The sequence below is a fragment of the Medicago sativa genome, chromosome 7, assembly GCF_051527215.1.
Source record: "Medicago sativa cultivar Bolivia chromosome 7, Bolivia_mono, whole genome shotgun sequence".
NCBI lineage: Eukaryota > Viridiplantae > Streptophyta > Magnoliopsida > Fabales > Fabaceae > Medicago > Medicago sativa.
The window spans coordinates 72,413,679-72,425,725 of NC_140755.1; the positions used below are offsets into that span (position 1 = coordinate 72,413,679).

At 34.0% G+C, this 12,047-nt stretch overlaps 1 pseudogene across 1 annotated transcript; it reads right to left on the bottom strand.

The window, feature by feature from the left end:
• Positions 1-9,282: 9,282 nt before the first annotated feature.
• LOC146908231 (soyasapogenol B glucuronide galactosyltransferase pseudogene) lies at positions 9,283-11,710 on the bottom strand (annotated as a pseudogene). Its single transcript, XR_015020198.1, has 2 exons — positions 10,751-11,710; positions 9,283-9,762 (listed from the first exon to the last, which is right to left on the bottom strand). The product of XR_015020198.1 is annotated as a soyasapogenol B glucuronide galactosyltransferase pseudogene (transcript).
• Between the last annotated feature and the right edge of the window lie 337 nt (positions 11,711-12,047).

Sequence of the window (12,047 nt, forward strand, 5' to 3'; positions counted from 1 at the left end):
TCAATAGTTAACTGGAAATTTTATATAATTGTTATATTCATTCATTTATTAAAAGACATTTATTTTGAAAAGTTGATGTATGTAGACTAATTTTTGTTTTAATTTTTGTTTTGATGTATGACTAATTTTTGTTTTGAAGAAGGAACACACTCCAAAGTCCCATGCCAACCCCACGTTGTTTCATCATGACCCACGCACGATATCTTGCTCCTTTATAGGGACGTCAATACCTTTCATCTTCCACAACCTTAAATTGATCCTGATAGATATTTGATAGGCTGCAAGTAAACGATTATATCACATAGTAAAAACAAGGGAAATGCTAACTAGTGTCCTAAGCGCAATGGTTAAGAAGATTAATATAGAAATTATGCATTGGGAATTGGTGAAAAGTGGAATGTTTAACTTTATGAAAGTCAAAAGATTGTTGTTTTTAATGAAAATTTTCTATTTTTGATATCCTTAACCATTACCCTTGGTGCACTGGTTAGCAAAACCCTAAAAACAATGTTTCCACGAGGACTTTGTATCGAGTGCCAATCTATTTTCACTAGTGATTAGCTAAAATGATGATTTTGGTAGAATAATGAAAACACCTTGGAATTTGTAATGGATTAAGTTGTAACGAAGACAATTGTTGCTATTGTATTGAATATGAAAAAGTATAGAGGGACTAGAGAATCAGATAGTGAAGAAAAATTTCATCACACGTATTCCACAACCCTTTTCTCACCTCTTTGTGATATATATACCTCCATGCAGCCCCTAAAATTTGATGGTTACCTCTTAGAATATGGTTTCTTCTTGTAACAGTTTGTTGCGCAATGCCAGAGATGTCCCAAGACATAAGTCGGGGGTATGGCGGCCTAGGACTCATACCTATATGAGGTCCAATTTTTTTTTACAGAGGGGGTGTATAGAGTAATACTGGGCTTAAAGGGGGCATCAAAAGAAATAACCGTAAAGAGGGCACAAACCAGACTTCTGCCCATAAGCAGTTTCACTCTTTTTTTTTTACAATTCAACAACATTTCATTTTCACACCCCTAACCTGGCGTATTCATTTTCAACACCCCCCCCCCCCCCCCCCCAACATTTCATTGGCCAGATCGCAAAACTTAGAAGCAACATGTAAAACGTAAAATATCTACTCCTTCTCAGAGACTAAATTTGTTTTTTATTTTGAGGATGTTTTTCGGTGTTTCAAGTTGAAGCTAACATAAATTTGTATTTAAATTTCATAATATAATATGACTTTCATCATGAAAGTTTTATGTTTGGGACATCAAATTTGGTCTTTGTTGTGATTTTTGATAAGTAACAGATCGTTTTCTATTGATAAATGATAAAAGGTTTTCATGTTACTGGAATGATAATTAAGTTCTTTGAGAAATTTTAGAGGTAGTAAATCAATTGAATTATCAAATTAGATCATGAAACTTATATAAAGCTTGGTATATATTTCTACGATCGTTTTACTTTGCTTTGTTGCGTTTGGTTCGGCCGGCCTAATATATTTTTTTGTTATTCTTTTTTATTCATAATTTCTACGATCGTTTTACTTTGCTTTGTTGCGTTTGGTTCGGCCGGCCTAATATATATTTTTTATTCTTTTTTATTCATAATATATAGGATGAGATGCATCCGACACACGATATTTTGGAGTGTTATAATAGTTGAGATTTTAAAACATGTATTATAGGGATCACCATGATTAATACACTTCTCATTCACCATTTATAAAAAAAATTATGATCTATTATATAAAGAAACCTTTTTCTCAAACTTAGTCTAAAGCCCATAAAATGTTAGGAATGGACCTGCGCAATGGCCACATGCTCTATAAATAATTCCTTTATAACCATTATAGAGTTGTAATTTTCACAATGATAGATGTAATGAAACTAACATCCTCTAAGATTTGAGTTATGAATGTAAAGGTCATAAATTATGGTAATCATTGTCTTATTTTAAATTACAATGATGTTTTTTTTTTTTGGTGGCCGGAGTTTGAACCGCGGACCTTGCATATTTTATGCATTGTCCATACTAACTGAGTTAAGCTCACAAGGACAATTACAATGATGTGTTTAGGCTAACATTCTCCTGTTTTTATGGTAAAATATTAGCTTAAATCCATTAAGAACAATTACCCCTTTTGACGTCAAGAGTACTAAAACTATTTCCATGTTTTGATTCATTTGTTCAACCTTGTAGATCCAACATCAAACTTTACATTTCAATTCCTTATTTGATATTTAAGATCATGCAAACATATGGTCTTAACATTTGCAAGCATTACGAACGCTAAGTATGAATTAAGAAGAATAAAATTCAACAAAAAGAATGACTTAGAATTATTCGAGATCCATCATTATAGACCCTACAATTAAGACAGAGAAATCTATACTCACTCATAATCATAGTAGATTCAAAATAGAGATTAAAGACATAGAACAAAGAAAAGATGAAATAAAAGACTGAATTCTATTTAAAATAGAAATTACAAGAATATAAACTAAAACAAACAAGAGTAAACTAGGTAACTCTAAAAAAAGGTAAAATAGGTTTTGTGGGTATAAAGTACTGGTGTTGCACTTAGCCTATTATTATGTGCCTTTTTATAGCATAAGGTTCCATCATTGGCAGTTAGTTACATACAACTCACAAAATATTCAAGATTTTGTAACCGACAATTTCAGCAGTTGGAAGGGATACAGCCATAACCCCTTGCTATGAGTAGCCCGTAGCCCTCTGGATTTTTACAGCATTTCCCTCCTTCTTATCTTATTGAGAGGTAACCACATGCTATTTGCTGTTGATACGTAGGAAAATTGGTATAGAATTTTTTATTTGATGTTAACAATATTGCATTACGACAAAAAAGTGTGTGATAATTGAGCTCTGATGCAGGGTGTCTTATGAGAAAACTGGAACAATCTAAGTTCTGATGATTTTGTAGGGTATAGTAGAATTGAAAATTCAAGCATGGTTTCTTTTTAGTAGTACTGGATCACTTTGGAATACCAAAGCTATTAGCCGCATAATATGAGTTTTTCTGCAAGAGGCTGCTTCCTCTGTCAATACACAAACTATCTGCATAATGTACTAGGAGATACGAAAATAAGAAAATGAGATGGGATGCAATTGGATCAACTTTATACAGAATACATCTTTTCTTGAGATATCATAAAGACAGGGACACTCCGATTCGATGCAATCTCAATGCTTTGGTAAGTATTGGAATGATGCTATTATGATTATTGTTGTTTTTGGATTTCCAAACTGTTAAATTTGAATTTCCAAATTCTATCATCTACCGAAGTTGTTACTAGGTTGAGTCACGACCAGGTCGCTCTCTTTAAGACGTTTCGTGGCACTACCCAAACTTGTGCAAGGTAGACTATCAACCACGCCGCCTCCAGGATAAAACAAGCCCAGCTACAACTGTTCGATTAACTACTGCACTGTAGATAAATCGTTCGAGAATTACACCCTCAAAATATGGCTCAATCGTTTGATCGAAGCCACTCGATACGGTACGTAACCGCTCTATTCGAAACCGTTCAAATTAATATGGTATTATTACCATTCTATTATGGTGCTGAGACCACTCAAATATGGTGTTACCACCATTCTAACTTCTCCAAAACATGAATATGGCACTACGACCACTCAAATATGGTGATACCACCATTTCTCCTTAAAATTATTAAAATAATATATATACAGTTAAGATCATTCTTTAATATGATCTTAATAGTACTCCATATTCCGAAGAATCATATATTATCGAAGGGACTATGAACTTAAGACCAAGGGACTATGGTCTTAAGAACACTCTTAATACCGAAGGGACAGAAAGGAGTAGAAGCAGAAGAAACTTGTTAAAAACAAGTCGGAGGGAGAAGAGAGGAAAAAACACAGGAAGCATCGACTGTGAATTTTCGGTGTAAAGAATCAAATGGGGCGAGCTCTCCTTTTATAGGGAGAGTTTGTAACAAAAAACGAGTGACTTGGGGATTAAGTCTGCTTAATCCTTAAGCAAACACGTTTTGTTTCTTAATTGGATATATCCGGAAGTTTCTGGATATGCTTTTGGATCGGGTCGGATCGTAACAAATTTCTTTGTTACGCGTAGTGCTTACGGATAATGATTAAATTAATTAATTAATTAATTTAACATTTTCAAGTGACAAAAAAATATATATCAATTTTTTTTTTTAAGCGTTCACCCGTTCACAAAATTGGGTACCCCAAGGGCACACCCTTGGAGATCACTTTTCCCATATATAAACACTTACTAGTTGGGGTGACCCTTCAATGTGGGACATTTTTAAGTCACACCCACACTAGTTTTTTCATAGTGTTTTTCTTTCCAATTTTCTTCACTAGAATTAACTAGTGTTCCAACAATCCCCCACTTGACTTCAAAATGGTTTCGAGAAATAACGTAAAACGTTTCCATAAGATTTGCTAATATACAAAGGTGTCGCCAACAACTTGAACCTTAGCATAGTGGAAGATATTCTGATTTAACAAGAGTTGCTTACAACATTGAACTCTATCTCAGACATAGAATCCACACACAAACCTTTTCATAGGTGTATTCTAAAAGCCCGTGCGTTTTAAGGCCCTGCACGTGTATCCCGGTTTTAACGAATGCTCTAGGAATTCTGCCTCGAAATTCCATAGGATCGGCCTAAGTTCCACATTCGTATAGGTGAGTCTATCAAGGGTACTCCTGTAGCTGTGTACCCCACTCAACATAGAGTATAGATCTCATTAAGAGTTACTATTACCTCATCCTTCTTTCGCTGCAGGATCATGCTTTCTAAATTCTTTCTCTCATAGCATGTTCTACCACTTCATGACTTGTTTTTACCCATTGAACCTATTTCTTGGGATCTCCAGTCATGTAGGTCGGGTTACCATCACTTGTGGGCTATAGGCATTAGTCCCATCCTACTGGATGTTTCTTGGACTTTCTCTCTATTAAGTCCTTTCGTCAAAGGATCAGCTAAGTTTTCATTCGTACGTACAAAATCAACTCTAACCGCTCCATTTAGAGATACACTCTCTAATCGTGCTATGTTTTCGCCTTATCTGTCGTCTCTTACCATTGTAATAACAATTCTTAATCTTTGCAATGGCCGCGGTACTATCACAATGAATTAACACAGCAGGTAACGGTTTTTCCCATAGAGGGATCTCAGCTAGCAAGGATCTTAGCCAACTTGCTTCTTCACTAGTTTTATCTAGTGTTCTCATCTCAGATTCATTCCATAGTGGACTGAGTCAATATCATTTGTTTTAACAAACAACTCCTCTAGTGATGCTCAATGTGCAAACACTAGTTGCTAAATATTCATCTGAAAGATGTTCTATTTTATATCTTGTACCATTTAAGTACAATATGTTACTCCTAGTGAAGTAATCTTAGAGTCATAGTCTTCTCATGACTCTTTCTATAGCATGGCAATGCTTTCCATCCGTCTACTAGTAAACTTGCACAAGAGTTTCACGACATCGACAATGTCGGATCTAATACATTCAGTGGCATAGCTAAGTGCTGCCAATGATGCTCGTATATTCTTTTTTCTAGCTCCATCTCAAGTGTTCTTACACTTGGATCATAATATGTGATTGCAAGTTTACGGTGAAATAATTACATTTCCTTAAGATCTTCTCAACTTTGTGAGATTTATCAAAAAAGTTATCTTTTCTGATCTAGTAATCTTGAAACCAAGAATTACTTCAATTTTTTTTTTGTCTAGGTCTTTCTTATCAATGTTGTTGATAAACAATGATTTCACATAATTCATAACATGAATCTTTAAATCCAATATGAGCAAGTCGTCTTCATAGAGACATATGATCGTGCAAATATTATTTGTCACTTTCATTCACTTTATACTCATTCGATAACATTAGAATGTCAAATTTTTCATGCCATTCCTCAGGAGTTTATTTTAGACCATTCAAATAATTATCTAACTTACAGACCTTGTTTTCTTGTCCATGAATTGCAAAAATTTTCAGGTTGTTTCATATAGACTTGTTCTTCTAGTTCACCATAAAAAGGCAACTTTCACATCCATTTGGAGTACTATCGAGTTATAAACGGCGGCTAAAGGGACTAGTACTCTTATGGATATGATTTTCGTGACTGGTGAATAAATGTCGAAGAAGTCTATATTTTTCTCTTTGTTTAAAACCTTTAACTACAAGGAAAGCCTTGTATTCATCAACCGTACCATCAGGTTTTAGTTCTTTTTTTTTTTTTTCAAAATCCAAATACAACCGATTGGTTTTGCAACTATGAGACAAGTCAACCAAGTTTCATGTTTTGTTAGACTCTAGAAAATTCATTTCATCGTTTATTGTTTCTTGCCATAATTCAGCATCCATTAAGGATATAGCTTTTTAAGGCTTAATGGATCTTCTTCCATTGTATAAACCAAGTTCATACTCTTTAGCAATTTTAGCTTTCTTACCTCCTTGAGGTTCTATAACATCTCGTACGATGTTTTCATAACTGTTTCATAACTATTTCTGATAACATGAATGTGATCAGATTTAGTGCCCCCACTAGTTCTTAATTTTTAAAAGGGAAATTTAATTTGCCCCCACTAATGTCGTGCTCCCATTAGAGCCCCCACTAGTGCCCCCACTATTCTTTAGTTAAAGGGGTATATATTTACATAGAATTCGACATCTTTTAAATTCTATGATCACTTTAACATTTAGGTCATAAAACCTATATGTTTCGTTATTTATCGCATACCCGATGAATACATATTCATAGGCTCTACTAGTGAGTTTATCTCTCTTGGGTCCAGGATCTAAATATAGTCCAGACAATCCCAAGTTCAAAAAATAAGACAAGTTGGATTGTCTTTTCTTCAAAAATTTCTTAATTAGAATTTTTGTTCTTAGACTTGGGAACTCTATAAATTTCAATTTTCGTTATAAAAATTGAACATTCAAGCTCATCAATTTTATTTTCCAAAATTCACAGTCATCGATAAATATGATAAAAATATCATTTTATCATTTCTAATTTATGTGTCTTCAAATTAACACATATCATAATTTATTATGTTTAGAGATTCAATTCTCTAAATTCTGATTTATATGAACTTTTGGTTCATATATCTTGACTGCAATAAATAAAATTGTCTAATTATATAACGTTGGAATTAAGTCCAAGTTACTCAAAAATTATACTTGTTCATGATCAATTTTGATATGTCAAATATTAAAATCACACAACTAATAACATAGAAGGAGAATTTAATTTTTAACATACCATCAAAGTGCAGTCTTTTCCCACAAGAATGCATGGTACACAAGTCTTTCTTTAAGTCTGAGTTAACTCAGTCTTATTCAATAGAAATCTGAAATTCAGATTCTTTCTTATTTTTATATGAAATATTTGAAACAAATTTCTCATATAATTTCTAATTCATCAAAACCTTTTTCAATTTGATCCATTCATTGATTTTTCAATGTTCATATTTTGTACAGGAACCATTATGATGGTTAAATTGTCTTCTTGTTCGACGGTACACTCCAAACTATTCATTAAAGAGGCTCTGTTGAGAACATGACCGATCAACTTTAACAATTTATTTCTTATCATGATGATGATTATATAATAAGAATTTCATGTTACTGATTCATAAGGAAAAACAACACGTAAGCATGTGTTATTAATTTTCATCCTGAAAATTTTTGAGTTAATCAAGACAAAACCGCAACCTCACGTTATTTTTCTTTTTCAGTCCAAACATTTTCTTATGTTTCACAAACTCGTCTGTTTTATCATTATCAATGATAATCTTAAACTTTTTAGTGTTGTTGTTATATCAACAACAAACACTTCATCGTTTCGGTCGAAATATGTAATTCTTATAGCTTGATTTATCCATAATTTATTTAGGGACAATTTAATCTCAATAAGTAACATCTCCGGTAGACATAGCATATCGAAACGTCTTAAAATTGTTGTTTTTGGATTTCCAAACTGTTAAATTTGAATTTCCAAATTCTATCATCTACCGAAGTTGTTACTAGGTTGAGTCACGACCAGGTCGCTCTCTTTAAGACGTTTCATGGCACTACCCAAAGTTGTGCAAGGTAGACTATCAACCACGCCGCCTCCAGGATAAAACAAGCCCAGCTACAACTGTTCGATTAACTACTACACTGTAGATAAATCGTTCGAGAATTACACCCTCAAAATATGGCTCAATCGTTTGATCGAAGCCACTCGATACGGTACGTAACCGCTCTATTCGAAACCGTTCAAATTAATATGGTATTATTACCATTCTATTATGGTGCTGAGACCACTCAAATATGGTGTTACCACCATTCTAACTTCTCCAAAACATGAATATGGCACTACGACCACTCAAATATGGTGATACCACCATTTCTCCTTAAAATTATTAAAATAATATATATACTGTTAAGATCATTCTTTAATATGATCTTAATAGTACTCCATATTCCGAAGAATCATAAATTATCGAAGGGACTATGAACTTAAGACCAAGGGACTATGGTCTTAAGAACACTCTTAATACCGAAGGGACAGAAAGGAGTAGAAGCAGAAGAAACTTGTTAAAAACAAGTCGGAGGGAGAAGAGAGGAAAAAACACAGGAAGCATCGACTGTGAATTTTCGGTGTAAAGAATCAAATGGGGCGAGCTCTCCTTTTATAGGGAGAGTTTGTAACAAAAAACGAGTGACTTGGGGATTAAGTCTGCTTAATCCTTAAGCAAACGCGTTTTGTTTCTTAATTGGATATATCCGGAAGTTTCTGGATATGCTTTTGGATCGGGTCGGATCGTAACAAATTTATTTGTTACGCGTAGCGCTTACGGATAATGATTAAATTAATTAATTAATTAATTTAACATTTTCAAGTGACAAAAAAATATATATCAATTTTTTTTTTAAGCGTTCACCCGTTCACAAAATTGGGTACCCCAAGGGCACACCCTTGGAGATCACTTTTCCCATATATAAACACTTACTAGTTGGGGTGACCCTTCAATGTGGGACATTTTTAAGTCACACCCACACACTTGTTTTTTCATAGTGTTTTTCTTTCCAATTTTCTTCACTAGAATTAACTAGTGTTCCAACAAGATTATGGATAATGAAATGATGCAAGCTGATTAGCGAGCCATTTTATCAAGACCTTTACAAAATACAAATATCTCGGAAATTCGAATTCTGGTCTAACTCAATCTTACAAAGCCGGTTTATGAGGCGAGAATTGCCATTACTTTATAACACAATCCTACAACTTCTTTTAAAGCCCACGGTATGATATTGGCACACAAAAATATTTGTAATGATGAACTTATATGACCAATGATAAATATTTTAAGGCAAACCAAAGTAGACAACAAATATAATTCCTTTTCTTAGCTTCATATGAAAACCAACTTCTTTTATCATCATTGTAGTGCTCAAGAATGATTGGATGTTGTTTCATCTTACTGAAACCAATTATCTAATCTGCTATCAAACCAAGTGATTTAGATTTCTTCAATGATTTTAACTCATTAATTAACTGAATCAAGTTGTTGTAAGAGTGTCCACCTTTCTCTATAGTCCTCTCGGCAGCATCGCCAAGTTTCTTTGCTCTCATCCTCATTTCTTTGCTCTCTTGGCCACTTCCCATCAAAATCTCTACAGCCTTCACTATCTCTACCATTTTTTTCAAAATATTATCAATGTTGACTTATCAGTATCGTATCCGGTATTCATGTCTATTTTAGTGTTTAATAGTGAATTATTGGATCAACGGAAGCTAGGGAAGATTTACGATTTATAAAGTTTACAACCATTGTATTTATTGCATTAAAAGAATGACATTTGTTGAGTTGTTGCTCCAATTGGTAGACTCCATCTCATTTTCAATGCTTCCGTATAGATTATCTACTGCTGTATCTTCTTTCCTGCAAGCTGCAATTAAAACATCACCATTCTGATTATGGATGATGTAATCATGCAAGCTGAGAAGTGCTCCATTTTATCTTGACCTTTGCAAAGATACCGATATCTTAGATTTTGAATTTATGGTCTAACTTTATCCTACAAGACTGAATTATTAGACGAGCGCTGCCCAAACTTTATGAAGAGGCGGAATTTCCAACAAAATGTCAATATTGGCCACTTTCATATGGTAGAGTCTCAATGAGTTGATCTCCACTCTTAGCATTCCTATATATTTTTAATACAATGAAAGTTGCACCAGAAATCTAACATTGCACTACTCATAATTTTGAAACCTTTCTAATCAATATATACATTACTTGACCCGAAGTTTTTATGTAGTAAATATAGTGTATGGTGTGATGAAACACAGAAATATTTGTAGCGAAAAACTAATATGAGGAGATGAATAAAGTATTACAAGGCCAGCCAAAGTAGAAAAGGAAATTTAATTCATCATGACATCATGTTCTTAGCTAACTATGAAAATTACTTAGTAAAACTAAAAACTAACTTATTTTATCATCATTGGGTGCTGTTTCATTTTATTGGACTCCAGACAACAACAAAAAAACAGATGGATAAAAATACATGGATGCTGTTTCATCTTATTGAAAGCCTTCATCAGATACATCTCCTGAAGCGTTAAACGTTACTCTTCTATTTCATCCTCGTTACCGAGTGCTTTAGATTTCTTCAATGATTTCAGCTCATCAATCAACTGAATCAAGTTATTGTAAGAGTGTCCACCTTCCTACACTCCAAGATTTGATCCCCAAGGTAGTGTTACTATGTTTTTCATAATCACTTTCCAGGTCATCATGAAAACTATTGTATAATGTTCCATAACTTCTTTTCTCAGATTCAAACACTGGTTCAAAAAAGGCAGCGGCAGGATTCTTTGTCCTTAACCAATCAGGAAGTTGCAGAGGAGTCATCTCAATTGTATGAGGAAAACAAGGAATTGTAAATTTCTGTGTATCAGAAACTAAATTATCATGAGGTCTATACTTCATGATCAAATGAGCTGAGCAGTTGGAGAAGTAGCTTGAGCTGTAATAATGAATTCTTGGAATACCTAGTTTTGCAGCTGCTTCCACGGTCCAAGGCTCCATCATATCTGTCACTATACAATCAGGTTGAAGGTCTTGAAACAGACCCTCAATTTGATTTTGGAGCATCCATATTCCATGGCTGATTTTACCATACATTTCAAGTGAAGTTCCATCTTTGATGTTTTCAACACCATCAGGGAGACCAACTTGAGCTGAAGGGAACTGAATAAGATGTGTTTTGATGGAGTATCCAGAATTGAAGTCACTGTCTATGGTTTTTTGGAATGTCGAGGCATTGGCATGTGTAGTGATGATGGTAACATTAACACCATGCATGGCAAATAGTCTTGCTGTGTCTATCATAGGAATCATATGGCCAGGCGTTGGAAATGGAAGAAAAACTACATGAAGTTTGTTATGGGATTGTTGAGACTCCATTGTTGCTTGGTTCTATTACTTGGAGAGTTGATATTTAATTTAAGGGTAGGTTCCAATGAAGGGCACCGGTTTCATTTGATATAAGCATTTGCCCTAAATTATACAGTCTTGAATTATTGGACCAGTGGCAGGTAGGGACCATTTACCATTTTCAAAGCTTTGGTAAGAATTTGATCCACTACTATATCTCCTTTATTGCAAGCTGCAATAAAAACAGCACCATATTGTTTATGGATGATGAAATTATTGAAGTTAATATATGTTAATAGTTGCAACAAAAATATATAAAGAGGCTTTCACCATTCCTAGATGTTTTTGTACAAAGCAAGTTGCACCAGAACTATAATTATAGATAATGATTTTGGAAAACAGAAATTTAGTTATGTCATTAACCAATTTCACTACTACATTAATAATAGGAATGTGCGTTGTTATGTGCTCAGGGCCGGCCCTAGGCATAGGCCGGGAGTGCAACGTCCTAGGGCCCATGTCTGTAGGGGGCCTAGGGAAATTTTTTATTTGTGGGGGTGTATATAG